Here is a 20,693-nt window from a genome sequence, read left to right on the forward strand (position 1 = left end):
TAACCAGTGTTCACTTTGACATAATCATACACGCAGGGGGCTTGATTTACCCTATTTCAGTCCCTGGTGCCCCTTGCTTTCTTTCTTTAAAAAAAAAAAATGTGGCTGGGGTCACTTGCCTAGCATGTGTGAGTCACTGGGTTCGATCCTCAGCACCACATAAAAATAAAAAAACAAAATAAAAGTCTATCAACAACTAAAAAAAAACTTAAAAAAAAAAATGTGGCCACAGGGCTGGGGATGTGGCTCAGTGGTAGCGCGCTCGCCTGGCATGCGTGAGGCCCGGGTTCGATCCTAAGCACCACATACAAACAAAGATGTTGTGTCCGCCGAGAACTAAAAAATTAAATATTAAAAAAAAAAAAAATGTGGCCAGGCCGGAGTTGTGGCTCAGTGGCAGAGCGCTGCCTAGCATGCATGAGGCACTGAGTTCGATTCCAGGCACCACATAAAAATAAACAAATAAAATAAAGGTATTTTGTCCATCTACAATAAAAAAAAAATATATATATATATATATGGTCAGGCGCAGTGGCACACACCTGTGATCCCAGCGCCTCAGGAGGCTGGGGCAGGAGGATTGGGAGTTCACAGCCTCAGCAAAAGCAAGGTGTTAAGCACTCGGTAAGACCCGGGCTTTAAATAAAAATACAAAATAGAGATGGGGGTGAGGCTCAGTGGTAGAGTCCCCTGAGTTCAATCATAAGTACCAAAAAAAAAAAAAAATGTGGTGGGCTGGTGGTGTATCTCAGTTGGCTGAGTGCTTGCCCAGCATGTTTGAAACCCTGGATTCCATCCCCAGTTTCAGGGGGGAAAAAGGGATGAAAATAACGCAAAATATTACCATCTGTGTATAGTAGTGAATACATACATGTGTGTTGTACTACATTTAATATTTGTTGATAGATAATGCCCCCCCCCCAGAGATGTACACCACCATCCTAATTCCCAGAAACTATGAATGTCTCCTCATGTGGTAAAAGAAACTTTGCAGATGTGCTTGGTTATCTTGAAATGGGAAGATTAACCAGGTGCAGTGGCACATGCCTGTCATCCGAGTGACTCAGAAGGCTGAGGGAGGAGGAGTGCAAGTTTGAGGCCAGCCTGGGCAATCTGGTGAGACCCTGCCTCAAAATTTAAAAAATATCTGGGGATGTAGCTCAATGGTAAAGTGTTCCTGAATTCAAACCCCTGTACAAAAGAAGAAGAGGAAGGAGGAGGAGGAGGAGGAGGAGGAGAAATGGGAAGATCATCCTGAATTATTATTTGGATGGTCCAAGGTCATCACGAGGCCCTTGTAAGAGGGAGGCAGGAGGATCTGAGTCAGAGAGCAATCAAGACAACAGAAGTAAGTGGAGGGCTAGGGCATGGCTCAGCACACGTGAGGCCCTGGGTTCCATCCTCAGCACCACATAAAAATAAATAGATAAAATAAAGGCATGGCGTCCAACTACAACTAACAAATAAATATTAAAAAAAAAAAAAAGAAAGAAAGAAAAGAAGGAAGTTGAAGTAGGACCAGGGTTGTGGCTCAGAGGCAGAACTCTTGCCTGCCATATGTGAGGTACTGAGTTTGATCCTCAACACCATATAAAAATAAATAAATAAAGTAAAGGTACAACTAAAAAATATTTTAAAAAGAAGAAGTTCGAAGTGATGTGTCTGGAAGATTCAGGAAGGGACCCAATACATTTGTGGTTTTTTTAAGTCACTAAATTCCTGGTAATTTATCATATATTAATGCAGTAGGACACTAAGCCAGTAGGAATGCTTCATAATTTCAGCCTTTTGTTTGGTTTTATTTTATAATATTAAGTCGGGAGAACCCTAGCAAGGCCTAGCCATCTGTTCCTTCTTCCCATCCTTCATCCTCCAGAGGAGAGGGCTGTGCAGGAATCTGCTTCACAGCCATTGTGTTCCAGAGACTTCTCTGCAGTAGGCAGAGCTGCTGCCCGTGTCCAGTGGCCCTGGGGTTGTGGAAGCCCTGGTTGTCAGAGGATGCTCAGGATGTTGGGGTGGGCGGCAGGGAGCTGACCCCTTGCTCCCTACAGCTGACAGGGGTCCAGGAGGAGGAGCTCCACAGACACTCCCACTGCCTGTCTCCACCTGGTGATGAGGCCATTTGGACTGGCGGGGGTCCTGGGTCTTTGCCTGGGAATGGAGACTCCAGATGATGGATGGCCAGGTCCTCCTCCGAAGCAGAGCAGCTCACCCTGGGTGGTAGCCCACCAGAGGACCCCGAGAGCTGTGCTGTGCGGTGAAATGCCGAGTGAATGCCACTCGCTCAACAAGCTGGGCTTGAGGATAGGAAACCGAGAAGAGTGGGAGTAGGAAAAGTGGGGTTCAGGAAGAGCCCTGTTCCAGAGAAGACCAGTGTGTATTTGCACATGTGCCCGAGTGAGTGATTGTAAGGGCCCCCGATAAGAAAGCAGTGTGTCGGTGTGTGCGTGCACAGTATGTTACCCTGCACACGCAGAGAGCCCTGGGCCAGGGCCATGGGGAGGGGAAGCAGGGCAGAAGGAGGAGGCCCAGGGTGACCCCAGCATGGGTCCGGGGGATAGGGGAGGACAAAGGATCACTCCATGTGGACCATCTGAATTGTTGTACAATAAATATGTATTCCAACCAGTTGTAAAATCCAATAACAATGGGTTCCGATAATTTTTATTAACCACATAAAGGCCGAGATGCCCTGGCTGGGACGTGGGGCTGGTGGTGCTGCTGCTTCTCACCACGCACGGGAAGCAGGAAGTGCACTTGAACCCTGGAGCTTGGAGCCAGCCTGGGCAATGTAGACTTTTGTTTGTTTGCTTTTGGAACCAGGAATCAAACTCAGGGCGCTCTACCACTGAGCCGCACCCCCAGTCCTTTTTATTTTTTGAGACACTGAGCTGCCCCGGGCTGGTCTGAAACTTGAGACCCTCCTCCTCAGCTTCCTGAGTTGCTGGGATTACAGGTGGGCACCACTGAACTCAGCAAATTCAGACATTTTTGAGGAGAATAGTAAATGGGTTTCAGGGGGACTTGACGGGGCTGAAGAACATACACTGCTTCCAACAAGGTTTGTTGGGCCTGAAGAATGGACAATGGCTTGTAAATGATTCTCTAGGGGACAAAATAGAGGACAATGGTGTGTGACAAAGTCTGCCTTCAGACTTTCTTCCTGTCATGTGAGTGAGTTAATGGAAACTCAGGGAAGGGACCCGTGGTCCTTGTTTTCTTCCTTGGAGGTCTGGGACTTTGCAGAGGAAAGCCGGTCCTGCAGGGGAGGGAGAGACATGGGGGGTTGGAGGGACCTGGACTGAGCGGAGGGTCTAAGGCCTCCCAGCATGTCCCAGGGCCAGGCTGAGCATCTTCTGAGCCCCAGGGATATCAAGCATAGAAAGCTTGAGTGACTCAGAGCAGGATCAGGCAGTGGGACTTCCCCAGTAGGGGGCTTCTCAGGGTGAGTGCAGGGTCAAGGAGAGCAGGAGGTCAGGTGGGGAGGCACAGACACCCACCGGCAACCTGCTGGGGCCTGGCAGGAGCTGTGGAGATATGGGCTGTCGTGTGAGGAGGGGTCCAGGCCTGAGCCCCCATGCCCAGCCAGTGCATCTCAGCATTAAAGCTGTCAATAAAAATTATAAGAGCCCGTGGTTAGTTTTGTATTTTCCTGTTTGTTTTTGGTATGGGGGACTGAACTCAGGGCACTTTACCACTGAGCAAAGTCCCCAGTCCTTTTTATTTTTTATTGTGAGACAAGGTCCCACTCAATGGCTAAGGTTCTCACTAAGCTGCTGAGGTTGGCCTCGAACTTCCTTCTGCCTCAGCCTCCAGAGTCACTGAGATCACACGGTGTGTGCCACAGACCCAGCTGGAAGCCACTGTTGGTACTAAGATCCTGCACTAGGTCCTAACAGACTAGTCTGAAAATCAAAACGGAGTCACTCACAATAACATTCTAGCCTTTTCCAGAAATCAAGATAACGGGTTAATGGCTGCGGGTGTCGCTCAAAGATGAGCATTTGCCTAGTACGCATGAGGCCATGGGTTCTGTCCCGGCACTGAAAAAAGAAGTCAGGATTAGAGAAATAAAAGCCAAATACTCCAAACGGAGCAGTTTAAATCAGCAAAATAATGGATTCCTTTTTTTTTCTCTGTGTCATTACATAGAAAAGTAACCGGAAGTAGCCTGATGTCAGCTGATGAGTCACTTTTTTACTACTCTGCTTCCCTGTCGCTGCCCTGGGGGGAATAACTTTGAATCAGACCAATCTCCTTTTCCACTTCTAGTTTCCGTTTCTGCTGTCTTCAGGGTTTTTCTGTCTATAAAACCAGCCTCTTCTGCCCACTGGAACACTTATTCTAAGTGTTCTAAGTGAAATGCTAGAATTTCAATTCTGGAATTGAAAACAAGCCAATGAAGTTCTCTTAAACTAAATTGTTGTGATTTTGTCCTCTGACAATGTTTTGCATTTGTGGGCAGCCAGAAACCTGTGCCTGTGGCTAAAAATAAAGTTCAAACACCTTAGGGTTCACACAAGGGGACAGTGCAGTTGCATTTTTCTTTCTTTTTTTGTGTGTGGAGGGACAACAGGGATTGAACCCAGGGCACTTAACCACTGAGCCACACCCCAGCCCTTGTTTCTATGCATTATTTTGAGACAGGGTCTTTTAAGCAAGTCCCTTTCCATCCATGGGTATTCACTTGATCATTTGGTAAATAATAAGGGGAAAGTTGCTTAAATGGTCACATTTTACTCTGCTTTGAGTCTTGTGGTTAGTCTTCTAGGTATTTGCTTCTATCTGCCTCATTTTTTTTGGGAGGGAGGGGAACCTGGGATTGAACTCAGGGGCATTTGACCTTTGAGCCACATCCCCCAACCCTTTTTTGTAATTTATTTTGAGACAGGGTCTCACTGAGTTGCTTAACTTCTCACTTTGAACTCCAGATCCTCCTGTCTCAGCCTCTCAAGCTGCTGGAATTACAGGTGTGCACCATGTTTTGCCTTTTGAATTTATTTTGCTGTGGGTTGTCTGATCTTTGTGTATGAATGCTAGGGATCAAAACCAGGGAATTGAACATGCTAACCATGTGCTCTACCACTGAACTAGACACTCAGGCCTGAGGTTTTAGCATATGGACATTTTTCACTAAAAAAAAAAAAAAAAAAAAAATGGGGGCTGGGGATGTGGCTCAAGCGGTAGCCACTCTCCTGGCACGCGTGAGGCCCAGGTTCGATCCTCAGCACCACATACAAACAAAGATGTTGTGTCCGCCGAGAACTAAAAAATAAATATTAAAATTCTCTCTCTCTCTCTTTCTAAAAAAAAAAAAAAAAAATGGGGGCCTGGGGTTTTTGCTCAGTGGTTGAACACTTTCCTCACATGCGTGAGGCACTGGGTTCGATCCTCACCACATTAAATAAATAAATAAATAAAAGATATTAAACAAAACAAAACAAATTTTGCTGGGTGTGGTGGCACACACCTGTAATCCCAGCAGCTCAGGAGGCTGAGACAGGAGAATCACAAATTCAAGGCCAGCCTCAGCAACTTAGAGAGACCCTGTCTCAAACTAAAACATAAAAAGGGCTGGGGATATTGTTTAGTGTAAAGTGCCCCAAGTTTCAATACCCCAAAATAAAAATTTTAATATAAATAAATAAATCTGCCCAGGACAATGGCACTTTCTTGTAATCCCAGCAACTCTGGAGGCCTAAGCAAAAGGATCTCAAATTTGAGGGCAGCCTCAGAAACTTTGTGAGACACTCAGCAACTTAGCAAGATCCTGTCTCAAAAGAAAAAAAAAAAAAAAGAGCTGGGAACATAGCTCAGTAGTAAGTACTCCTGAATACAAAGTGCCCCTACTGCAAATATATTTTTTTAAGAGAGAGAGAGAGAGAGAGAGAAATTTTTTTAATATTTATTTTTCAGTTTTCAGTGGACATAACATCTTTATTTTATTTTTTTGTGGTGCTGAGGATCGAACCCAGCGCCCCGCGCATGCCAGACGAGCACATTACGGCTTGAGCCACATATCAGCCCTACAAATAATTTTTAAAAAAATAAATCTGGTATGATTTTCAGTTTGTTTGTGTCTTTGGTGAGGCATTGATTAATCTTTTCAAGAAAAAACAGTAAGGATAGAAACAAATTTCGAGGGGGTTGGAATGTAGCTCAGGGGTAGAGCACGTGCCTAGCTTGCCCGACATATAGGAGGCTCTGGGTTCCATCCGCAGCCCAGGGAAAAAAATGGGCAGGAACTCAGAGAGGAGAGGGGTGAGGAGTTCAGAATGATGAGGCGTGTCAAGAAGCAGGATCAGCAGAGGTCCCAGTTCCCGAGGACAGTTGCTCCAGGTTGAGAAGGAAGAGAGGCCGGGGGTGGTGGGTCCTGGAATCCCTTGGTGCTTGGCCCCGTGGTGGTGGGAGAGAGGCTGCCGGGGAGGGCTAGGAAGCCAGCTTACCCAGTCCTAAGCCAGTACACTGTGGAAATGTCCAGAGAAGGGGACAAACTGATGGAGTTCAGGGAACAGTACCCAAGCACAGCACTTTTGTTTTTTCTTTTGTTTTGTTTTGATTTTACTTACCGGGATGAAACCCAGGGCCTCGCGCAGGCACATGGGCAAGTGCTCTACCTCTGAGCTACATGCCAACCCTGACCTTGCATTTAAGAAAACCCCAGAATCAGAACAGTCTCTCTCACCTTTCCCCTCACCCTTCACCCTGAAGCAGGCCACAGGACCCTCATGTGAAGTTTCTCCCTGTTCCCAGAGGAAAGAAAAATCTTATCTCTGAAGAGGATGTGGGGACACAGAGGAATCTGAACAAACAGGCCTTGCTAAAGTCCCTGTTAATTGCTATCGGCTCAGACTCTCTTATCCCATCAGATTGCTCCACAACCACCCACTTCTCCACCAAAGCTGGCATGAAATCCACGCAGCTTGACAGGGCTGGGCTGCAGCTCAGTGCTAGTGTCTGCCCAGCACCCGTCAGGCCCTGGGTGCACTCCCCAGCACTGCAAAAAGGGAAAGAAAAAAAATGCACAGCTTGGAGCAGATGTGGTGTTGCACTCCTGTAGTTCCAGCCTTTCAGGAGGCTGAAGCAGGTGGATGGCAAGTTTGATGCCACCTGAGAGATTTAGTTGAGATCCTGTTTCAGAATAAAATTTAAAAGGGCTGGGGTGCAGCTCCGTGGCAGAGCCCTTGCCCAGCATGCCTGAGGCCATAGGTTCCCGCCCCAGCACTGCCAAAGCAAAGTAAAACACACACTCAGAACTCCACCTGTTCTTTTGGTATTCATTTACCAACATCCCTTGGTCCTTTAAATAAATTTGTATGCTTTTTGCTTTTCTCTTATTAATCCTGTCTCTTTTTTTTATTTGTAGGGACCTTCTCTGTGAGCCTCCCTGTGGGCAAGAAAGGAAATCTTTCCTCCCTATAGATTCCACACAGGGGGGAAGTTCCTGTGCCCAGGCAAGGGCACAGCTCTGCCCTAGGCCAGCCACCAGCCAAGCAGCACACAGGAAGTTCTGCTTAATCACAAACAAGGTCAGTGTGAAAACCAGCCCAGGCGGAGCCCTCAGAGTTGAGGAGCGAAGCCTCCAGGGTTTTTCCTATACTTCTCCAACTCAGAAGTGGTGGCTGTTATTTTCCTGCTTATCAAGTTAGAATTTTAAGAACCACTGGAAAGTTGGGAAGATCACCTGTCTCCTACCCCCCAAAGGTTGAAGCAGACCTCAATTTAAAAAATTGTTCTCTAAAACAATTTAAAAGTGTCTTCTAAGTATTCACGTTGAGTCTTTAGTGTTTGCCTGGATGAATTTGAAAACAAAGGTCAGAAGCATTATTTGTAACTTACTGTAGGCATTTCAAAAGAACAATCTCTGGCGAGCACTTCGAAGTTACAGAAATAGACTGTTGGGTCACTTGCTGATTAAAATGGAAAAGCTGAAAAATTTCCAAGCGGAAACGAAAGGAGTCTAGACTGACCACTCAGAAGAGCGTGTGTGACACGGGGCAGCCATAGCGGTGGGGGCCTTGCCAGGATGCTGTTCAAATCTGGGTGTGGACAGGGGGTTCTTTAGCTGCCCAGCTGCTTGTGGCCAGGAGGCTTTCTCGGTGGATGTTTGTAGGGACAGGGTTTGCACGGGCAGCCTGACTCCTGCAACTCTGCCCATGCCAAACAGCAGGAGAGTATGTCATCAACGTGGGTGTGCATCTGTGTTGCCAGGCAACCCCATGTGTCCAGGCGTGTCTGTTTCTGGAGTCCATAGAAAACCCTGTGTGGCTGGTATCCAGGGCTGGGATCGTCCTTGTGTGACCATTCTGATGACCACTGGCCTCTAGTACTGGGACTCACCTCTGGGGTTCTCCCACATTGCTGTCTCTGGAGGTTGTGGCCATGTTCAAGGCCCTCTTGTCCTTGTTTTGGACAGTTGAAGGCTCTAGAAACACGGTGCTTGTGGTAGAGAGTTTAGAGGGCAGAAGCTGTTCTTCCAGACGCCCCTGCTTGGGGGCTAGCCATGGGTATCAGGTGGCTTTGGCACCTACCCAAAGCCTCTTACCTACCTTGCAGGAATCTTTTTGTCTTCTTTTTAAGTAGTGGGAATTAAACCCAGGTGCACTTTACTACCAACTCACATCCCTAGCCACCCCCACTTTTTAAAGAAAACTTGAGACAGGGTCTCTCTAAGTTGCTCAGGTTGGCCTAGATCCTCTTGCCTCAGTTTCCTGAGTAGCCAGGATCACAGTCATGCAACAACTCACCCAGCTCTCCAGGAATCATTTTTTTTAATATTTATTTTTTAGTTGTAGTTGGACACAATACTTTTATTCCATTCATTTATTTATTTTTATGTGGTGCTGAGAATCGAAACCCAGAGCCCTGCACATGTTAGGCCAGTGCTCTACCACTAAGCCACAATCCCAGCCCCTCTCCAGGAATCTTTTGAATTCAGTATTGGCAATCAGTTCAAAGTCTCTTGGTACCAAGGGTTGTGATCATCCAAGCAAAAACAAAATGTCTAGAAATGTAATGAGGTAGACTTATGTGTGTTTAAAATGTGTCAAAAGGAATTTTTTTAATGAAGAACTATTGTTTGTAGTGGCACATGCCTGTAATTCTAGATACTTGGGAAACAAAGGCAGGAGGATCACAAATTCGAGAATATCCTGGGCAACCTAGAGAGACTCTGTCTCAATAAAAAATAAAAAGGTCTAGCGGCTGGGGAGGCTGAGACAGGAGGATCTCAAGTTCAAAGCCAGCCTCAGGAACTTTACAAGGCACTAAGCAACTCAGTGAGCCCCTGTCTCTAAATAAAATTCAAAATGGGACTGTGGATATGGCTCAGTGGCCGAGTTCCCCTGAGTTCATTTCCCAGTACCAAAAAAAAAATTAAAAGGGCTGTGAATATAGCTCAGTGATGGAGTGCGTCTGGGTTCAATTTCCAGTGCAGGGGGGCGGGGGCTTTAAAACATTTGAATAATGAAACCAACATCTTTGGGTTAACCAGAGAACTTTCTAGGATGCTTCCTTTGCGGTTCTGTCCTATTTTGGTTTTGGAAAGACCACTTAACACTGCAGAGGTGGAAGCGCGTTCGGGCCAGGAGGCGACCCTCCTGCCGCTCAGCCCAGGGAGCCGCCCGGAGCGGGTGCAGCCCGGGGCGGCCTCTGTTTTCTCGGTGTCTCTGGGTGTGTCTCGGGTGGCGCACCAGCAGGCTCTAGGCGTGTCGCACCTCCGGGTCGCCGCCTCGGCGGCGGGGAAATTCCAGGGCCGATCCCGCTGCGGTGAGACATTATTTCCCGGGGAGGAAACCGCTCTGCGCGGCGGGGACGGCAGTGCCCGCTGGGGAGGGCCCGGCCCCGAGCGCACGGGTAAATTTACACCTTCTCCTCGGTTCAGCCGCGCCGCCGGGACCGGGCGGGGAGCGGAGGGGACCCTGTCCCTCCCGCGGCGTTTCGGGGCGGTGAGGAATTGTCATGGGGGAGGGACGGAGGAAAGACCGAAGCAAAACGGGCGCTCGCCTGTTTCGGAACCGGGCCGTGTCCGCGGGCCCCCTAACTCACTTCACTCATGGGAAAGTATTGTCCCACGGCTGTTTGTGGAGAGCCTCAGCCCCTGGAGCGACCTGGATGGAGACCAACTCCGTCCCCATTTCCTGTCTGGTGGAATTCCAGAGGAGAAAGGCACTAAGTGCATCCGAGAAACGCGCCATGGGGACGCGCAGCAGAGGCACCCACAGCTCCAGGACCACTGACCTCTTGGTTCTGGTCTCTGCTCAAACGCCCCCCCCTGACCCTCCCCGTCAGCTGTCTCTCACTCTCTGCTCCTCACCCGTCATTTTCTTCCTAGTGCACCGTGTCAACTGACCACAGCATGTGTTCTCCTACTGGACAGGCTCTTCTCCAGAGTGCCAGATCCAGGAGAGCAGGCCTTGATTTTGCTCACTGCCGCGTCCCTGGTGCCCAGAGCAGTTGATCATATTAAATGAACAGTTAATATGCGCCAGGTGCCGTGTTGTGTTTCACAAGGACCATCTAATTCATGACAGCGCTCTGAGGGTTTTTACCCAAGTAGAAAATGAATCCCAGAGAGGTGAAGATTACCCTGGCATCTGTGCTCATGCACCTTCCCTTAACCACTGTTGCCACATGAGAATGAGCCCTTCCCAGCTTTGAACATCCTCTGCTGTAGAAACCACCCTCCCTATGGTCCACACTTGTGAGCTCCCCAAGCCAAACTCGGGGATGCTGAGCCAAACCCCAGCACCTGGCTGCCCACCCCAGCCAGCCCAGCCACCCCAGCCTTTGGGGACAGGGTGGGGAGGAGAGGTGCACTCATGCCCAAGGGATCCACAGTACACCTCTATGAAGAGTTGTTTCTGTTTTAGCCCAGAATTCCCCTTGTCTAAAAGCAGAGCCTCCAAAAACAGTTCAACTGTCATAATTCTCCCTGGAGAGTTTCACAGCCAAGAAAGATGGAAAAAGTATTGTCATAAGATATTATATCTCCCTCAGGTACCGTGGCACATGCCGGTATTCCCGGTGACTCAGGAGGTAGAAGGATCCCAAGTTCCAGGCCAGCTTCAGCAACTTAGTGAGACCATTGCTTCAAAAATAAAAAAGTCTGGGAATGGGCTGGGTTGTGGCTCAGTGGTAGCGCGCTTGCCTAGCATGCATGAGGCATTTGGCTTGATCCCCAACACCAAATAAAAAAAACTAAATTAACAAAGGTATTGTGCCCATCTACAACTTAAAGTATTTATTAAAAAAAGTCTGGGAATATAGCTAAGTGGTAAAAGTGGTTAAATCCCCAGTAACACACACACACACACACACACACACACAGAGGTATCATTTTTACCATCTACTCTCCACACATTTGTCCTCTTTAAAAGTTATTCGTTTTCCCATAAGTGCTCTTTTCACCCTCCCTTCTCCTATTTACATGTCCCAAATTCTAAACACCTGCTTAAATCACATTTTCCTGTGAATTCCTGCCTATGTACATGTCTTTCCTCTTTTTAATCTGTCTGTTGCTGGTTTAATTTGCAGGCTCCAGTAATTTAACCTATGGGGATGGAGGAAGGTAGCTTCTCCTGCCAAACAGATTCTCAGCGTCCAACACTGCTGGTGCCTTCCCTCCAATGGAAAAAACTTGCTGACCCCTTGCCATCGCTGGTGTCCAGGACACCTTTACAAGCTAATTTATCTCCCATCGAGTGTGCATCCAAGGGTACTATGATCTCTACAGCTGAGTTTCCTTCTCACAAAGTGAACATGTGCTAGAATGTTTGCCTCACCCAGGAGGGCCACCATCTAGCGACAGGGTCAGCAGGTCTTAGAGGTTAAGTAGGCACTTACTGTGGAGGACTCACTGTGGTCTTCAGGGCAGCCCCTCGCTCTGTGGGAGAAAGGGAATCCCTTTTGGAGGACCAACTCAGTCATCTAACTCCCCAAGGATGTGGATGGACTGAGCAGAATGCTGTCTTCTTACTTGCTAAGAGGGGCCAGAATGAAAGGGGACACACAGGAGACAGCACATCTCCCTCAGTGCAAGCCTATTCATGAGCATGATGGGTAAAAACTAAACTTGGGCCTACTCTGGGCAGGGGAAGAGAAGCCCACGCCCAGGGAGCTCTGCAGGGGCTGTCTAAACTCTGACTTCCTGGAACCCTGTAACATCTTTATGAGGTCAATGACTTCTGTCCGACTTGTGCAGTGAGCAAATCTCGGATCAGACCCAACTGGCTGCAGATATAAAGAGGGTGGCACTTATTGCCAACACCAGGGCAGCTTGAGAAGGCAAGGTTGGTCTGTGCATAGACAGGGATCATGGTATCCCAACACCTGGATGTGGGGACATCACAGATGAAGTCCTGTACCCATAGTCCCCTACCTCTGGCTCCTGCCCAGAATTCTCCCATGTGTTCCTTTTCTTTTTCCTTTTATCTTGTTAGTGCTGGGATCAAACCCAGGGCCTCCCGCGAGCTAGGCAAATGCTCTACCACTGAGCTCCACCCACAGGTCCTGGGTGTGTGTGTGTTGGGTCTGGGTAGCCCGTTTTGAAAAGCAAATCTACCTGAAAGGAATACAGAATTCAAAGTAAGGAAATGAGTTCTAGAGCTGACCAGGCGTTTCTGTCTACAACTGGGAATGCCTATTTCTATGGAAGACATTCTTTTTTAGGGGACTGCTTGGAAATGACTTGAGAAAAATAAAGAGGAAAAGAACAAGGAAGAAGCGACTTTTTGTAGATGAGGAGCAATTTCCAAGACAATTTTGACAAATAAAAAAACAGGGTGTGGGCCAAGTGCCTCACAGATTCGTCTTTAGGAAACAGCAGCCAGGGCTAGAACATATTCATTTGGGCTGTAAGCAGGTTGGACAGCCCTGGAAGGAGAGAGGAGCTGGCAGAATCTGAGACTGAGTGGGAGGGTCTTCTCATCACATTTCTTTTTCAACTCTTGAATGCTGACCCTAGGTGCCTGTGTACCAGGTGGAGCACTTGCCTAGCATATGGGAGGCCCTGGGTTCAATCCCAAGTATTCCTAAAACAAACAAATAAAAAGGGTAGTTGAGGTCCTACTCACATGCTAGGGATCCAGCTGTGGAGTGCTGTACCTCTGAGCTACAACCCTAATCCTTTTTTAGATTTTATTTTGAGGCAGGTCTCACTAAGTTGCCCAGGCTGGTGGGCCTCAAGTTTGGAGTCCTCCTTCCTCAGCCTCCCGAGTCTCTGGGATTTCCTCAGTCTCCTGAGTCAGTGGGATTAAGGGCTGCTTGGTGAAGTTGGGTTTTGTTTGTTTGGGGTATGAGGGATTGAATCCAGGGCTTCAGACATGCTAAGCACACACTGTACCACTGAGCTATAGCCCCAGCTGGAGTAGTTGGGTTTTAAAAGTTCATTGGTCCTGATGTTGAAACCACAGCTGCCCCTTCCTCTAGCTCAGACCCCAGTGTCATTCTGTGATGCTGACCAGCATGGGTCAGGCAGCAATGGTCACCACCTGAAGACCGAGGTATCAGGAGAACCAGAACAAGAAGCATCTAACTAAAGCCACCAACCCCAGGTGCTGTGTGAGCCAACCCCAGCAGAGGGCAGCCTGTGGCCACCCTTGTGGCCATCCTTGTGGCCGAAGCTCTGAGGTTGGGTGTTGAACCAGATAGGATACTTAATGGGTCCCAATTGAGATTTTTTTTCAAATGTAAAGACCACTCCGAGAAAATAATCTGCAGAAACATTCCAGCATCTCCTTTGTCCCAGAGCAGCTGAGAAAATGATAGTGGGAATGGAACCAAATGGAGGTTATATGAAGATTCAAATTCAAGGGCTAAAGGGCACAGCCAATAGGTCACAGCCTGAGCCAATAGCCTTGGTACTTTTTCAATACCCATTTAGTGTGGATTATAACCTACAGCCTTAACACTTTTCCAATGTTTAACATGGATTTTGATCAATGCCTCTACCCAGAAGCCATCTAAGCCCCTAGACTAGTACATTCAAGTGGAAAACCTGGTATCCGATGGCGAGAGTTCTCTTTTCTTCTCACTTTAATAAATAAATCCTACTCCTTTCACTTTTGCCACCCATGGATTACATTCTTCAAATTTGTGAGACAAGAACCCAGACAGAAACTGGAGGGAAGTTGCTGGGGTCTGCAGCGACACCGAGGCCCATACCTCCCGTTAAGAGCTGCACATGCCACTAGGAAGTAAGTAGTGGAGAAAACCAGCTCTGGTGGCTGTGACCCTCCCCACGGAGCTGAGGCTGGCGGGCAGCCCCTGCTGGGATTAGCTGCTAACAGCCCAACCCGCTTTCTCAGCTGCAGAGGCCTCCAGCTCTGCAGATCTGACAGCAGAAGAGTCTACTTTTGTTTCAAGCTCTGATTTCAGTGCCAGGCCCCATGTGCCACTGAGGAGTGGTGACAAGGGACCTCAGAAGGGAAGGCTGACGGTGAAATTTAAAGGCAGAATACCTCTCCGTAGGGCTGGGGGGAGTGATGCTTCTGCCCACTGGAGTCTGGTGAGACCTACTGACCCTTCTCAGAGTGGAGTCTTTAAATGCATAAAGTAAAGCACCCAGGATTATAAAGAAAATAAATTATATTGAAATATGATTGCCGTGAGTGCCAATTCTTTGGGGGTGAATATCAAACCTGGGGCCACCCATATGCTAGGCAAATGTTATACCACTGAGCTACAGCCACAGTCCTAGTAATTCTTTCAAAATGCATTAAATGAGACAGGCGTAGTGGCACACACCTGTAATCCCAGCGGCTTGAGAGGCTGAGGCAGGAAGAAAGTGAGTTCAAAGCCAGCTTCAGTAATGATGAGGTACTCAGCAACTCAGTGAGACCCTGTCTCTAAATAAAATACAAAATAGGGCTGGGGATGTGGCTCTGTGGCTCAGTGCCCCAGAGTTCAATTCCCAGTAACCCCCCCCCCAAAAAATTAAATAGCCAGGCATGGGGACACACACCTGTAGTCTCAGCAACTCTGGAGGCTGAGGCATGATGATCACATGTTCAAAGCCAGCCTGAGCAACATAGCAAGGCCCTAAGCAACTTAGTGAAAGCCTGTCTCAAAATAAAAATACAAAGGGCTGGAGATGTGACTCAATGATTAAGGACCCCTGCGTTCAATCCTGGTACCAAAAAAAAAAAAAGTATTAAATAGGCAGGAGACATTAGCCCATGCCTATAATCCCAGTGATTTAGGAGGCTTAGACAGGAGGATCACAAGTTCCAGACCAGCCTCAGTGATTTAGCAAGACCCTAAGCAATTTAATGAGACCCAGTCTCAAAATTAAAAAATAAAAGGAACTGGGATATAACTCAATAGTGGAGTGCCCTTGGATTCAATCCCCAATACCACTAAATAAATAAATAAATAATCAGATCCGATGATGGTAAACTGGTGACCACTGAGATTTTGAAGTTCTGATGAACATGAAAAATATTTCAAATACCTTTCACAACTGCAGTGTAATAAGAAGACATCTGGCCTTTTGACCCGTGAAAGTCCCAGGAGCCCCTGTGTTACTGTGATGCAAGGTCAACATGCACAATAGAAGGAAATGCTAGATTTCAAGGGAAGATTATGGAACACTGTTAATTTTCTGGGGTCTAACTTCACCGGCACTTTCAGTAAAACTCCTTAATGGTTGGCTGAAAATCTAAGGCATAAAGTTTTCAAGAGGCACCAGGTGGAGAAGAAAGGATGGATTTCTAGACTTTCTGTCCAACCAGATTTGCTTCGGCTGCCTGTCAGCTAGTGTCCAGACCCCTCTACTGCCCCAGGGGCCTGGGGGGCGCAGGGCAGGAGGAAGACCTGAGACATGCCCAGTGGCAGCCCGGCAGCCTGTCCCTATGCCCTGGCTGGAAGCTGGTCCTTCAGGCCCTCGGGTGAGAAAAAAGAACATCAGGTGAGGCTGACCTGGCCCAGAGAACTGGGAAGACCGGTCAGGGCTCCTGGTTCCTTGTTCCTCTGTCTGCAGCTGCCCTACCAGTGGCCACAGTTCATTTCACCTTGGGAAGAGTATCCCTGGCCCCCTCCCCTGCTAATGGCCAACTACAAGGAACTGGGGGAAGCGCTTCCCCTCCTCCTCTCCTCTGGCTTCAGGATTCCACTTTGCTGGGAGCTTTGGGGCTGACCCTAAAGATAGCTGCCCTAAAGGTTCAGCTTTGCCTGACCAATCCCACTTTACTTCCGCAGTCCTGGCTTGGCTTTTCCAGTTTGTTTATTTGGTTTGCTTTTACACTTGAATTTTTCCCCACTCAGCTTCCCAAATCTCTGGAATCACAGGCAAAATATTTCTATCACTCACAAATATTTCTAACACAGAGGAAAATACTAAAGTAACTGGGGCATGGTGACAGATGCCTGTAGTCTCTGATACTCTTGGAAAGCTAAGGCAAGAGGATTGCTGGAGTTCAGGCCAGCCTGGGGGCAACTCAGCAAGACCCAGGTTCAAACCAAAAAACCAAAAGGGCTGGGGATGTAGTTCAGGTGGTGGAATGCCCTGGGTCCAATCCCTAATACTGGGGGAAAAAATACACACACACACACACACACACACACACACACACACACACACAAACACTTATATATGAAAAAAAAATAGTAAAATACTTCCCACTTACCCTCTCACCCAGATTTTACAATTTTTAGCCTTTCACCACACTGTCTGCTTTCTTTGTCCAGCATAATTACCTCTAGTGCCCACTTCCCCCTCAGAAGTCCGAGTCTGAACAATTTAATGCAATACCTGACCCAGAACTGTATGCTGTAGATAACAGCAACAACAACAGAACTATTAAGGATATTCTTGGATCAACCAACAAAAAATAACATAAATAGGACAGACAGAAATCTTATGTCAAAGTCAATTTACTGAAATTGATGAAAAATTACTGGGGCTAAGGCTATAGCTCAGAGGCAGAGCACATGAGGTCCTGGGTTCCACCCCCAGGATGACCGTCGCCCACCTCACGCTTTGAACGCTTTGAACGCAGCCCTTGCTGATCTGCCACTGAGACTTATTTTTGAGAGACATGTTTCTTTCTCTTCCTCTCTCCCTCCCCTAATCTCTCCCCTCTCTAATCTCTCCACAACCCTAATCCCAGGGAAACAGGATTACCTTTCTTTCCCATCCTAAGCAGAGTTATCTGTCCTTGAGCACAAACTCACCGCAGGGATGAAGTAATTTAGAAGATCTAAAAAATGACTGTCTCCCAAATTAATAAGTGAATTTCAAGTCCAATAGAGAGAATGCGGAGTGTGGCCTTTGAATCCCTGTCTAAAAACCCCTTTACACTCTGGGAGGAGTACCCTGTGCTGCTCCTTTGCTACCAAAACAATAAAACTTCTTTTTCCTTTTTTTCTCAAAACCTTACTTTCGGAACTGGGGTTGTAGCTCAGTGATAGATCACTTGCCTTGCATGCACGAGGCCCTGGGTTCAAATCTCAGCACCACATAAAAATAAATATTGTATCCATCTACAACTAAAAAAAAATATTAAAACAACAACAACAACAACAACAACTTACTTTCATTATAGGATTGACATGGGGATAAGGACCAAGCTTTCAGTAACAACAGTACCACCATCACCAAAAAAAAAAGTGTGTCTACACATACATATACATGTGTTTGTATATGTACTGTGAGTGTGTGTGTGTGTGTGTGTGTGTGTATGGAAATAAAAATTAAATAGAAAAAAATGTTAAGATAAGTGAATCCAGGTAAAGGTTAGAGGGGTGTTCTATTTGCATTCTTGCAATTTTCTGTAAGTTTGGAAAATCTTACCAAAACCCCCTACATGTTGGCAAACCAATAACCAGCAGTAGCACAGGAGGTGCCACTGCCTGCCGCTGCCTGCCGTGCAGCACTAGTCTCTGCCCAGAAGCAGCAGGGGTTGGTGAAGTAGTAGAGAGGCCGCCAGGTGGGCTGAAGCCACAGCAGCCCAGGCCTGAGGTGCACGGGCCAGCGCCAAGGTGAGCCAGGCCAAGCCAGCTCATCACCCTGCGGCAGCCTGGCTGCACACAGTGGGGATGCCCACTGCAAGAGCACCTTCCACGCAGCACTGCAGCTCCCATTGAACATGGGCAATTCAATGACTTCAACCTCTCCCTTCCCAATCCAGGAGAAAAACTGAAGAAAAGCTAACCTGAATGGGATTCAGGACCCACCAATAGCGTTGTTAGTTTCCCAACCCCTAATTAGCATCAGTTTGTACCAATAGCAGTGAACTCAGTGCTAAATCAACCCCTAGACTAGCACGCTGGGATGGAGGAAACCTGCTGTCAGGTCCCCTGTTGCACTGCAAGAGTGCGTTCCTGATTCTATTCTTCAATGAATCCTACTCTTCACTCATCCTTCCGGGTCTATGGATTTCCTTCTTTGAATTCATGAGACAAGAACACAAAAAGAAGAAGAAATTGACAGTGAGCTGCTGGGGTCTGCTGCAACGTGGAGGACATAGCCCACCATTAAGAGATAGGACACTTGTCGGTGGCAGAGGCCTACACCTTATGCAGACCTCACCTGCCAGCAGAACCAGAGAATCAAGTTTCATCTGAAAGCCTCCGTTTCATGACGGCATACACCTGTAATCCCGTTACTAAGTCAGCCCTTGTCCCCAAGGCCAATCCAATAACAAAGAAACAGTTTTGAGGAAGAGGGAAAAATATGTTTTATTGCTAGCAGAAGAGAAGCACAGGGAACTCCTGTCCCAGAGGCTGTGATTCTGCACATCAGGGGGAACAGGGAGTTTTTAAAGAGGTGATTCAAAGGCTACACCCCACATGTTCTCTGTATGAAGCTGCAATTCACTTGTTAATTTGGAGAGAATCATTTCTGAGATCTTCTGGTTCCATCCCCAAAGTCTAAATTGCTTGATTCCTGTGCTGGGTATGTGCTCAAGACAGATAACTCTGCTTAGGATGGGGAAGAAAGGTAATCCTGTTTTCCCTGAGATTTAGGAGGGAGAAGATTAGGGAAGAGGGAGAGAGGAAGAAAAAGAAACTTGTGGGTTTTAAAAATAAGTCTCAGTGGCAGATCAGCAAGAGCTATATCCAAAGCATAAAGTGGATCACTGTTAATTTCTACATGTTATTTCTATGCAAAAATCAGTGGTGGCATCTCCAAGTTGCTTCTTGCTGAGAGAGGGCAAATTTGGGGGAAGTGACCCAAACTCCTTGTTCTCTTTCAGATGGGACATAGATAATTAAGGGTATTCAGCATCAGGGTAGTCCAGAGGTACATGGTGGCAGTTGGTAGGTGACTGGACAAGGGCAGGGATCATCCTAGGACAACAATAAACAAGATAGCAAAGCATTTTTTGTAAACAATTAGTATTTCAGCCAGTCTCTGAAAACCATAAAGATAGTACCTCATAATCATACTAGTGAAAAAACAGATTAAATTTATCTATATAGGAGGTTGGGAAGATTTGTAAGTCTTAAGATCGGGCTCAAACTGGCTCAGGACAAACTTGTGAGTCTAGAGTCCTTTGCAGTAATTATTACTAGGCACTCTCACACAGAACCCTTCCTTTATAACTTTCAGCCTTACCTGCTTTTGGTATGTCTGACACAAGGGTACATCATAAATTACATTTTAAGAAACCATTGTCGGGGATGGGGATGTGGCTCATATGGTGGCGCACTCGCCTGGCATGTGTGCGGCCTTGGTTCAATCCTCAGCACCACAATCAAAGATGTTGTGTCCGCCGAAGAATAAAAAATGAATATTAAAATTCTCTTTCTCTCTCTTAAAAAAAAAAAAAAGACAATCCTATACACCTTCTTCAGGGCATTAAAATTTAATAAACCTTAAAAAATAAAAAAGACAGGATTAATAAGAGAAAAGCAAAAAGCATACAAATTTATTTTTTTTTTAAAAAAGAAAGAAAAGAAAAGAAACTATTGTCTTCCTTTTTTTTTAAATTTTTTTTTTAAAGGAAAGAGTCTTTGGGGGAGATCTCAGTTACACTATTGGCAACATCACTAGCCACTCTATTAGAGAGTGAGAGAGGAAGAGAGAGAGAATTTTAATATTTATTTTTTGTAGTTATCGGCGGACACAACATCTTTGTTTTGTATGTGGTTCTGAGGATCGAACACCGGGCGACACGCATGCCAGGTGAGCACGCTACCACTTGAGCCACATCCCCAGCCCCTATTGTCTTCTTTTTTAAATGTCCATATAGGATGGTGCTCAGGCTATACTCTCCTTCCAGGTGTTTAAGACCAAGCTGGTCAAAGGTGACCTTGTTCTTATGTACTCTTTACATCAGCTGAAATTCCTCAGAGATCACCCCTGGAAACATTGGAGAACTCTCTTGGTTCCTTTAACCTTCCTCTACCAGTGGTGCTGTCTTCCAGGTTGGGGCAGGATCTTGCTTCCTTTTAAAGCATCAGGAACATTTCACTCTCCAATGACCCTCCTCTTTGCAGAATGTGCACTGACTGGCTTCCTGATCTCTAGGGTTCTCTTGATCTCCAATTGGCAGGTAGAGTGACTCTCTGGAGTTGCACGGCCCTTAGAAAGGAATGTCCCAACATTCTCTGGTCCTAGCTAACTATGGAGGGCAAGGGCCAGAATATTGGCTTCTTTTTCATTCACACTTTTGCTTCCTTGATTTGGTTTCCAAAATTTTGGCTTTAAACATCCTGGATAGTTTTTATCAGTCTTAAAGTTGGAGTAA

At 46.9% G+C, this 20,693-nt stretch overlaps 1 protein-coding gene and 1 long non-coding RNA gene across 4 annotated transcripts in view; one reads left to right on the forward strand and one right to left on the reverse strand.

The window, feature by feature from the left end:
• The window catches only part of LOC120883713 (uncharacterized), a 44,726-nt gene that overhangs the window by 8,605 nt on the left and 15,428 nt on the right, over positions 1-20,693 (forward strand). For all 3 annotated transcript variants that reach the window (XR_013424390.1, XM_078018211.1, XM_078018210.1), the window contains one exon: positions 7,367-7,529. The gene's annotated coding sequence lies outside the window, so the exon portion shown is untranslated. The remainder of the gene's footprint in view (positions 1-7,366; positions 7,530-20,693) is intronic.
• Positions 8,763-10,536, reverse strand: LOC144365664 (uncharacterized). Its single transcript, XR_013424391.1, has 2 exons — positions 10,316-10,536; positions 8,763-10,143 (listed from the first exon to the last, which is right to left on the reverse strand). It is a non-coding gene; the product is annotated as an uncharacterized LOC144365664 (long non-coding RNA).

The sequence above is a fragment of the Ictidomys tridecemlineatus genome, chromosome 7, assembly GCF_052094955.1.
Source record: "Ictidomys tridecemlineatus isolate mIctTri1 chromosome 7, mIctTri1.hap1, whole genome shotgun sequence".
NCBI lineage: Eukaryota > Metazoa > Chordata > Mammalia > Rodentia > Sciuridae > Ictidomys > Ictidomys tridecemlineatus.